This window comes from Trachemys scripta, chromosome 2, assembly GCF_013100865.1.
Source record: "Trachemys scripta elegans isolate TJP31775 chromosome 2, CAS_Tse_1.0, whole genome shotgun sequence".
In the NCBI taxonomy this organism is placed as follows: domain Eukaryota; kingdom Metazoa; phylum Chordata; order Testudines; family Emydidae; genus Trachemys; species Trachemys scripta.
In genome coordinates, this window is record NC_048299.1 from 168,665,333 (window position 1) to 168,676,809 (window position 11,477).

Sequence of the window (11,477 nt, forward strand, 5' to 3'; positions counted from 1 at the left end):
AGCTCTGTAAGGGACTTTACCTGGTTTACCAGTTCCCGCAACATGCTCGGTCTTGAGCAGCCTGGTCCATCAGCAGGCGATTAGTCTCTTGCTGCAACCACACTGCCTCCTACTGGGCAGCTGCCTGGACACGGGTAGCCTCCTGCTGGGCTGCCGTAGCTTGTATCAGTGCCCGCACTACGTCATCCATTGTGGTGGAAAAAAATAAACCCTCTCCCTTTTTGTTTGTTTGGTGGTGGTTGCTTTAAATCACCCTCCTTCTTCCACCATGCTGTACACCCCGAGATCCCACTTCTGACATCAGTGTGACAAAGTTCCTCCTCTATCTTGGTGGGTCCTGCACTTATTGGCGGATTTTCTTGCCTCAGAGATTCACCATGTGGGTTGGGGAACAGCCCAGAGACCTTCCCCTCTGGAAGAACCCACAGTCCAGGTCAATTGGGAGGTTTGGGGGGAACCCAGGCCCACCCTCTACTCTGGGTTCCAGCCCAGGGCCCTGTGGACTGCAGCTGTCCATAGCGCCTCCTGTAACAGCTGCATGACAGCTACAACTCCCTGGGCTACTTCCCCATGGCCTCCTCCAAACACCTTCCTTATTCTCACCACAGGACCTTCCTCCTGGTGTCTGATAATGTTTGTGCTCCTCAGTCCTCCAGCAGCACACCCTCTCACTCTCAGCTCCTTGTGCCTCTTGCTCCCAGCTCCTCACACTTGCACCACAAACTGAAGTGAGCTCCTTTTTAAAACCCAGGTGCCCTGATTAGCCTGCCTTGGGGGGGAGGGATAGCTCAGTGGTTTGAGCATTGGCCTGCTAAACCCAGGGTTGTGAGTTCAATCCTTGAGGGGGCCACTTGGGGATCTGGGGCAAAATCAGTACTTGGTCCTGCCTAGTGAAGGCAGGGGGCTGGACTCGATGACCTTTCAAGATCCCTTCCAGTTCTAGGAGATGGGATATTTCTAATTTCTTAATTGATTCTAGCAGCTTCTTCTTAATTGACTCCAGGTGTCCTAATTAGACTGCCTGCCTTAACTGGTTCTAGCAGGTTCCTGATTACTGTAGTGCAGCCCCTGCTCTGGTCACTCAGGGAACAGAAAACTACTCATCCAGTGACCAGTATATTTGCTCTCTACCAGACTCCTGTACCCCACTGGTCTGGGTCTGTCACAGTATACAGAGACCTCAACCTGCTTAATACCTTAGCAACCACACCATTACAACTGGAAGGACCACCTCAGACACCTCACTGGGGTACTCCAGGCCCTTAAAGCAGCCCGCCTCACGGCCAACCCGGTGAAATGCCATCTTGGACAGGAAGAGGTGACCTACCTTGGGTACGTAGTAGGGGGAGGGAAATGCGCCCCCTACTCAATAAGGTACAAGCCCTTATGGATACACCCATGCCCAAGACGAAGAAACAGGTGCGCCAGTTTTGGGGACTGGCCGGGTACTATCACGGCTTTGTAACAGACTTCGCATCCATAGCTGCCCCCCTTTCAGACCGGACAAAGAATTCTCAGCCAGGACAGGTGCAGTGGTCTGACCGTGCGACAAGGCCTTTAGGACTCTGAAAGAACGGCTCACACGGGAACTGGTTCTGCGACACCCCGATTTTTCAAAGGAATTCATACTCCAAATGGATGCTTCAGAGGTAGGCTTAGGGGCCGTAATCTCCCAAGAACTGGAAGGGGAGGAACACCCAGTACTGTACTGGAGTCAAATTATTTCCTCAAGAACAACACTACTCAACGATAGAGAAAGAGGCCCTGGCTGTGAAATGGGCTATTGACACCCTGTGCTATTATCTCCTGGGGAACACCTTCAAATTGATCACTGACCATGCCCCCCTCAGGTGGATACACAACATGAAGGACGCGAACCCCTGAATCATGTGCTGGTACCTGTCACTCCAACCATACAACTTCCACATGTTTCATCATCCGGGTAAGACTCACGCTAACGCAGATTTCTTTTCTAGACAGGGAGGGGAGGAAGGGGAGATGGACCGCCCCTGGGGGTCCTTCTTAAGGGTGTGTGTGTGAGAGAGAGACAGGGTCTGCTTATCCAGCACTAGCCCAAACAGGGTTAAGCCCATGTTATTGACAGCAGAAGTCCCACCTCCCTTCAAGACTGGCATGCTCCAAGTGCTCTAGTAGTATAAAGGGAGGGAGACTGGCTCATTCTGGGCTGGAGACCGCAGGGGAAGGACCTGCCTGGGAAGCTCTGAGTAGGACTAGCCACAGCCCCTGACTGCACTAGGAATCAAAGCCATCCACGGCCTGCCTGCACCCCGGCAACTGGAGGAACCCTTGGAGACGACTGGCCCTGCTGAACACAGAGGACCCAACATCTCATGGGAAACCCCAACACAGACTCTGGTAGGAAGTGACCCAGGGCAGGTGACCGAGTGGTATCTCCTGCCCGGGGAAGCTCAGCATGTTTCGGTAGGACCCCCCCGCTGAGTCAGTGGCAAGCTGCTATGCCACTGTTAGGGCCCTGGGTCGGGGCCCGGTGGAGTCAGGTGGGCCTGGGCCCCCCTACCAGGGCTGCCACACCCCATAAGGGGCGCCCCAATGCTACAGACTCTGGCCATTAGGCCAGACTGCCCTACGCCAAAGGGCTGCTTTGTAGATTCTGGCCACTAGGCCACACTGCCCTGCACCCCAGGGCGGTGCTGTAGACTCTGGCTGCTAGGCCACGCTGTCCTGCGCTGCACCCAAGGGTGGTGCTGTAGACTCTGGCCGCTAGGCCACGCTGCCCTGCACTGAAGGGCTGCTTCACAGACTGTGACCGATAAGCCACGTGGCCCTGACCCTAGGGGCATGGACCGCCACAGGGTGGCAGCCATGATGGTGAAGTTAGGTACAGTAGACAATTTTCTCCCAAAGTTCCTTTCTTTAAGGATCCCAAAAGGAAGTTATAGGTGGAATAGCTCATCCACTCCTCATTTTGTCCACCAGTTAGGTCTAGGTTCTGACACCAATGTTGGTTCACCAATGTCTGGTCTCACACTGTTCTTGTTTACCAAGCATGATCTTAAAACAGGCTTTGAATTGTAACAGGAGGCTCTTTTGTTTGGACTAATTCAGTCCTTCTGCCTCCCTTTCATACCTTTTCCCAGCAACATTTGTTATGAGGGGTTATTGTGACATCTTACGGTCTTTAAAAATGAGGATCAGCTGTGACAAGTGGATGACAATTCTTTTTAAGCAATAAACCCACAAGATGTTACTCTTGCCCTGAAGATTTTAAAAAAAAATTAACTGTCATTATTTGCTTTGAATCTGCTCTACACAAAGCAGAGTTTAATCCAGCAGGATCTGTTTTCAGTATATTCTGCTCTTTGTACTACATACAGTACTTAGCTGAGATATCAGGCAACTCTCCTGTATAGGAGCTACAGAATAAAATTCCATGCTGATAGTCAAGTGCTTGTCTAGAGCTAATTTATCAAAGAAAAAAATGGCTGTGAGGTATTAGTGGGTAATGAAGCCTCACTCAACCTTCCCTTTTTATGTTTTTATTCTCTTCAGCGTAAAAACCAAGTGACCGTCGCAGTTGCTGCTTGTCTTTAGGCCATACAAATCTTGTTTTCTGTGGCATTAACCACATTTCTACCACTGGAGTTAAATTTCTGGAAGCCAGGAAAAAAGAAAATCTCTTACATGCCTGGGAGAAATGTTTTACAGGGTAAGTGCAAACACTCAAAAAAATAAAGCCTATGATATGAGGTCATATGATGATGATAAGGTGGAGTCGTGAAGCCCCTTGTGGAGGCTGCTGTTATGGACATCAGCACTCTTACTTACACATACACATACTCACACAAAATCATCATTGCTGTGTGTTACTGTAAGAGGGTCTAGACTCACCCCTGCAGCACCTCCTACTGGTCATCCAGGGAATTAGCTCACCAGCCTCTGGAGCGCCCTTTGCAGGCTGGTGATCCGCCTTGTCCTCTGCTGGCACCTGTGTCCCTCCCAGGACCCAGTGCCTCTATTACTGGGATGCTGCCCCCCAGCAGTACCCCACAAATCTAGGTCTCCCCTCCCTGGGGAACCCCCACCCATTATCCCCATCTTGCCTCAGCACTAGGCTACTGCCAGTCACCAACTAGCCCCCGCTCCCTGGGCAGACTGCAGTATAGGCCACTCAGCACTGGCAAGGGGGATTTGGGCTTGTTGCCTTGGCCTAGCCCTGGGCTGCCCTCTGCAACCCCCAGTACCCCTTGGCCTTCCACTAGGCCACAGCCTGGGGCTTTCCAGGCTGGAGCTCCCCAGCCCTGCTCCACTCAGGTACCCTATCTCTAGCTTGCTGTAGCCAGGCCCTTCTCTCTCTGAAGGCAAAGAGAGAGTCAGAGTTTCTGGCTGCCCTGGCCTTTACAGGGCCAGCTGGGCTCTGATTGGGGCGTGGCCCCAGCTGCAGCCACTTCCCCCAATCAGCCCAGCTTTTAGAGCTGCAGCCTTCCTCCAGGGCTATTTTAAACCCCTCAGGGCAGGAACGGGGTAGCCACCCCGCTACAGTTACAATCAGTTCATTCCTTTGTTTTGAGAATAGTGGGTCAGACATTTGTTCAAGGGTACATCAGTTTATTTTAAAATAGAAAATAATAATTAATAATATAAACTAATTATAATAAATATAAACTAAAATCAAGGAACCAACCAGACAGGGGTTAACTTCAGTACTTTAGCCCAGGAATTCTTAAGCTAGAGGGCACAAACAGATATCAGGGGGTCAATGACCATCCTGCCCTTCCCATATTGCTAAATGGGAAGGACGTGGTGTGAGTGAGATCCTGGCTACCTGGGTGGGAGGTCCTGGTATGAAAAATGTCAAGAACTGCTGCTCTGTCACTTTGTTTGTCGTCATTCCCAATTCCCCATCCCTTATCTGTAAATTATAACTATTATACTGATCCTGCAGGCTACTAAGTACCACTGAAGACAATAGCCATAGCAGACTCTTGGTGCTACAGAAACAAATTATTCTTATTACTTATAATAAAACAAGGTGGGCCAGGTTTAAATTAATTAGGTTCAGCTTCTCCAGTATGATGGGTGGACTGCAGTAGACACAGCAGTTGACTTTATACTTGTGTGCAGAAGATGTCTTTTTATTCTGTCGATATGCCCACACATAACTCCTATTAGCAGTGCCTGAACTGGGAGGGGAAGCTAGAGGGCAAAGTGATGACACTAGAAGTGGTGGCCTGACAACTTTTTCTCTGCCTTCTTTTTCCTTTCATTAGCTGAGAGCCGTGAAAATGGTGGCATGGTACAGCCGCCTATTAGTACCCCAGCCCCAAATTCAAGCACTTGATGCTTATTAAGTTAGACATCTTTTAGTTTCTAACCAGAGCTATGAAAAATATACAATATATCCGTCATAAATATTTACAATATACCTGTCATAAGCATTTAAAATGCACGGCAGCATCACATTTTCCAGGTAGTATATTATAGCATTCATTTTATTGTTTCTGCAGAAGTAAGCTTGGAAGTGAATGGTTTTTTATGGAGATTCTAGTCTTTTAAGAAAGTTGATTGATTCTGTTCATCCTCCAACAGACTCCTCAGCAAAACAATTTCCCCTTAATTAAGCAATATGATGTAAATTACATGGTGAATGATTTAATAAGGGAGAAAACGTGGCAACCAACAGCAACAAAAATCTTTTAAGAATAGTGGCGTGATTCTCCAGAAAAGAACAGGTAAGGGAAGAGTACCTTACAACATGGTGTTAGGTGGCACTGTGCTGCTGGGAGAGGCTTTTTTGGGGTAGGGGGAGGGGAGAGACTTAAAACAGAGGTTTTAACCATTTGATAACCCCACTATTATGTTAATTGGATGTGGTCAACTTTTTTTTTTTTTTACCTTTAAAATGACCTTTAAAAAAATTATGGGACATTTTTATTTTTTCTTCTGAAATGGTCCTTTTATCTCTTGGAAAACTGGAAAAATTCCATGAGAATGTTTGAAAGAAAACCTTCCCCGCCAAAAAAAATGTTTCTTTTTGATACTTTTGCAGAAAATATGAAGTCACGAGCACAAGCCGCAATTCACAAAAACCCCAAACCCATTCATTCTATTCATTATTTTGGAAATGGAAAGGTCCAAAATCTCTTTCCCTGGACAGAAGGATGCGTTCTCCTTTTCACCCATCGGTATGTTGAATTTTTGGCTTGTAGTCAGTAAAATACTAATATATGACCCTTATCATTTTCATTCTCCATTAAAAACCTCAGGGCATTTGAACAAAGTTATTTACAACCATTTAGATTTCCTGTAAGCTCATGGCCAAAAATGCATCATGTTCATGACACATTCAATCTACCTTTGTCATTAGTTGGTACTGCCTTACCAACAAAAGTCCTTTTAAAAACACACACAATTTATATGCGAGACATGTTGCTTACATTAAGTAACACCTGCACTAGACTTCTGTTCTCTATGGGTATGTCTACACTACCCAAAAAAAAAAAAGATAAAAAAAAAAAAACTCAAACAAAAAACCCACAACAGCAAGTCTTAGAACCCAGGTCTACAGACTCGGACTTGTGGGGCTGACGCTATGGTGCTAACAATAGCCATGTAGACAGTCCCACTTCGGCTCTGAAACTCAGTGGGAGGCACGTGGCTCAGACCCTGAGCTCCAGCATGAGCGAGAATGTCCACACTGCTATTTTTAGCACTGAAGGGTGAGCCTGAGTTTGTAGACCCAGCTTCTGAGACTTGCTGTTGTGGTTTTTTTTTATTATTGTTTTTGCAGTGCAGATGTACCTCAAATGTCCAAGAGACTTTCATCTCTAGTGGCAAAGAGACTAGAGGCTCTTCTTGTTTCATCCACACCTTTGTAACCTATGTGCTAGACTACTGCAACAAACTCTACCTGGGACTATCAGTGAAAGCTGGGAAGAAGTTAACAGGATGGAGCCACCTGCTTAATGAGTGGGCTAAGCTACTGTGAGGCTTAATATATTTTTACAGTTTTATATTGACTTGTGAAATGGGGTGGAGGCGTGGTAAACATACCAAACATTTAACAAGGATACATTTTATTTCTATACTGAAAGTTGAGAGACATATATTATATTCTCAGCTCTGCCACAGACTTCCTGTGTGATCTTGAGCAAGTCATTTAATCTGTGTCTGGGTTCCCAATCTTCTGCTTTCTATGTTGAATCCCTTTCTGCTACTATTTGTTCTATTAGTCTATCTAGATTATAGGCACTCTTCAGAGCTGGGACTGGTTCAAATTCCATGTGTTTGTGGCTTGTGCATATCTAGCACAATGGGGCCTGTTCTTGGTTGTAGCCAATGTAATACAGATAATAATACAAATAATAATGACAATGAAGAGATGAGAGAAGTCAGCTTGTTTATTGTATATTTGTACATCTCTAATCCTGTAGAGGCTTAAGGTGAAATCCTGGCCCCAATGAAGTCAGTGGGAGATTTGCAATCCAGCTAGGGCAGTATTTCACCCATAAACACCTTTAGTACCTTTACTCCCATGAGTAGTCCTTCTGAGTTCAATAGTGCTGCTTATCTGAGTAAAATTATTTCCTTGCCTAATACTTGCAGGATTGGGCCTCAAGTTATTATTGATTATGTGATTCCAAGCCTTTTATCTTTAAGATTTTATTTTAATTTTATGCTTGATTAGTACCCAGAGGCCTTCAAGCAGGGGGTATTGTAACAATAAAGAATTGTTATTGCTGTTGAGTTAGATTTGGTTGTCCTTCCAGTTAATAATAGCACATGTACAACCATAATTTCATCAATTATCTCTTCTTCTGCATTTATTTTTTAGAATATGTGTTTTTTCCCTAGTTCACTTCCCAGTAGGTTATCCTGCTACTTTATATACTGTACTAGGGGCCTTATCCTGCCAATATCACTCAGGCAAAACTACTACTAGACCAGCACATGAACAAACTTAAAGTGGGAACACAGGTAGCAATTCTTCCAGCATAACCTCTGTGGTTTTGGGATGAGATTCGCTTTTGGCGAATGTTAAGATCTCCTGAATAAAATCTGCAGAATTGTGCCCTGTACCTGGTTGTGACCCAGAAACCTCATTGTGTCAACTGGCAGAGGGCACAATGGGTGCTTAGATTTAGATATATGTATAATAATTCACTAAAGGGTGAGAGCTCTGCTTAAAGCCAGTCATCATAATCACTGTGAAATGAATGTACAGATAACATTTAAGGAGTTATGTACTGAAAATGTTGATGTTAAGGCAGGTAACCAGGAGGTGAGCTGTCTTGGACAGGTTCCTTTCCAGCAAAGGGTAATAGATGTGTATCTCACTGGCTGGCCATGTGCGTATCCTGTGTCTCACAATGTAAATCTGTTTGCATATTGAGCCTGATGCTAATAAAAAGATTGCAAAACTGACAAGAGAGGAAACCAATAAGCTGGGTGTGTCCAGATTACGGAAAAGAACAAAGGACTGTCCTGGTATATCTAAGGCTACCAAGAGACACACTGAATCTTTCACCAAGGAATCAAGCTGACAGTGTGACTTGTCTCATAAATGGAAGATCACAGCCAAACCCGGCTGTAAAACATTTTGGGCGAATATTGCTCTATTAGACAGAAAAGTATCTTTTTAAGTAAAGTCTAGGTATGTGTAATATTGTATATGTAGCCGTTTGTATCCAACACTTCTACTTTCTATTGCTTGAATCTCTAATGAATAAAAAATAAACTTATTTGTTTTCACTATAAACGTATCTCTGTGTTAAGCAGAGCAGTGACTGGAGGTGGGACTGGTAAGCTGGGGTGTACTGCTTCTTTGGAAGTGGTGAATCTGTGAATACAGTCAGTGTGCAATGGAACAGGGACTACACACTCCAGGGAGCCACTTGGAGGGCTTGGGGTTGGAGTGTGCCTGCCGCTAACTTGGAGAGAGATAGCGCGGCCTGCTTAGGCCTAGAGGGGAGTGCTTGTGTTGCCTGTAGTTGACAGAAGTGGGGAGCTGACCCCGGCAAGCACAGACAAGGCTTCCTCACACTAAGGGCAGGTGGTAGCAAGGTGCCTCACACCCCTGGCTACCCGCCAGGGAAATGTTACAGTGATACACAAATTGGATTTTTGTTGTCAACAGATTAGTTTCTGTCTGCTTATAGCTGACAATGTGGTAGCATTTTACACCCATACTGCCCACTAGTTTAAATAGTGGGAAAAGATGCTTGGCAATAGGACCACTTGGGTGCCATATTCGTGATCCATTTTGGTCCCTGGTTACTGGGAACACATAAGGAACCAGCATGAAGCTAATGAAGAAATTGCTTCTGCATGGTCTCTTTAGAAAAAGAGAAGATTTTATAGCTTTTTTTTTCTTTGCATCTTTACTAAAAGATGCCCTTGGTGATGTCTGTAAAAAAATACTGCTTTTATTATTAGTAGCATTCAACCAATCATTTCTACTAAATGGTTACACACGTGTGTGTGTGAGAGAGAGAGAAATATGACACACATAAAATGTCCTGTCCAGAGCTGTATCCAATTAGTGTTTGAAGATTGTTAATGGATTCAATTGTACTCTTTGTTGGTGCTCTGATTTCTTAGCTGAATTATTTTGCAATAGGATAAACCCACTAATTGTACACCTAAATGAAACCGAATGCTAACAAATTGAATAACTTTTATTCCACCTTGGGTGATAATTTATTGCCGCAAATAAAAATCCATAATTAAATTTGGTATAGCCAGGTCTGTTGATGCTATACATTAAACCATTGTGCCACGTGGCTTTAATGATTATTTTTCATTTCATAACGTCTTGTTATTCTTAGATTAAATTGTGTTTACTAAGGACTGTAGAGCCAATGAGTTATTTCAATTCTGGAGTCCTTTAGGATCCCACAGAGATTTCGAATAGAGCTTCTCTGAAGAAGTACTGTTTATTTATAATTCCTCATTAAATAATCGGAGATTGAAACCCCTTGTTGTTGTCCTGGAAATTGATGCCTCCATTCAGAAGTCTCCACACCAGAATCTGAAAAATGGAAGGAGGGTGAGGAGGACAGCAGTACATTTATCACTATCACTCAGAGTTTGGATCCTGATCAAACTGCAAGTGGATTTTTTTAAAACGAAAAATAACTACAGTGTTATCACTCTCAGGGGAAAGTGAGGGCTGAGGGGCTCAGTTATGGCTCCCAAGAGGCTGAGCTAAGCTAAGGGAGAAGGCGGGGAAAGGCTCCTTCTGCAACAAAGGGAGCCAGTTTGTCTTCCAAGCTCAGCCATCGTGGTGATTAGGATGTATCAGGGCGATGGCCCCATTGTGACACCGTTAGGACACCCCTTTCTAGGATACTAGTTCTTGTGCCTGCACTGTTGTGCTGAGGGGAGAGAAACTTCCTTGTGCCCTCTCAGCACTCTAGTATGCCCACCTTATAAATGTACCTTAAGGACGCAACATATCTAACCAGTAAAACCAAAGCAAGTGTCTTGAAAGGCCATAAGTGTGTCTAAGGAGTGATATTATTCTCTTGATATACACATGCCATTCCCACTAATTATAGGCTTGTTGCAGAAGAAAATATCCCAGGGTATGTTATTCATATGTAAGGACTGGAAACAGGGATTGCCACCTTTAACTGTTTATTTTGAAGAAAAAAAACTTCTGCATTGTGATATCAAGATATAAATCTCATTCAGAGGAAGGACATGGCTCCTCCACAGACTTCCTGTGGGACCTTGGGCAAGTCACTTAATCACTCTGTGCTTTAAGTGCTGCTGTAGCACAAATCTTTATTGTCCAGTGACCCAAAGTGTACTGGGTGCCTTACAGTGCTGATCAATTTCACATGGTCCTGGCTTTGTAGAGCTTGCATTCTGATTTCACAGATAATGTAGTGAAGGGGCAACAAATGGGAGGAGGGGAGGCAGGGGCCCCCAGAAATAAGATCACACGGTTACCCAGCATAGATGTGTGTACAGTGTGCTTGACCAAACATTCCTCATTTTTATATATAATAAATACATGTCTTGTAAAATGAAAATGTGTGGGTGGGCTTATTTCTTGTGATTGTTGTGTCAACAATCACCTTTCTGTGTCTCATGTGGTCATTGGAAAATAGGTCTCCCTCCCCCTCAGAAAATGTCAATGAAAATGGAGGAGGGGGCAGTTTGTCAATGTTGCACAGAAAATTTTGACTTTTTAAAGGACATTTTTCACCAAAAAGAAATCAAATTTTTCTGCAGACAGACTTTGTGAAAGTTTCCATTGAGTTCAAAACCCAATTTTCAGTCAAAGAAACAGAAAATTTTGATGGAAAATTTTGACTAGCTGCAAATGCAGCCCCAGTGTGTCACAGGGTGACTGGCCCCTTTAGCAAGGAGTGGAGGGGTCCAGCGTAGGTGAGTATCAGAGTTAGTCAGTGGCAGGTGAAAGCTGCCTGAGGGTAAAGAGATGCAGGAGACCTGAAAGAGAGCAGTAACTGGAAACTGCTGGTGACAAA

The 11,477-nt window shown here is 44.7% G+C and overlaps 1 long non-coding RNA gene across 1 annotated transcript; it reads left to right on the forward strand.

Annotated features, from left to right (window-relative positions):
- The first annotated feature begins 3,549 nt into the window (after positions 1 to 3,549).
- LOC117871617 lies at positions 3,550 to 8,686 on the forward strand. The gene is made up of 4 exons (XR_004644301.1): positions 3,550 to 3,688; positions 5,569 to 5,711; positions 6,029 to 6,164; positions 6,770 to 8,686. It is a non-coding gene; the product is annotated as an uncharacterized LOC117871617 (long non-coding RNA).
- The last annotated feature ends 2,791 nt before the right edge of the window (positions 8,687 to 11,477 follow it).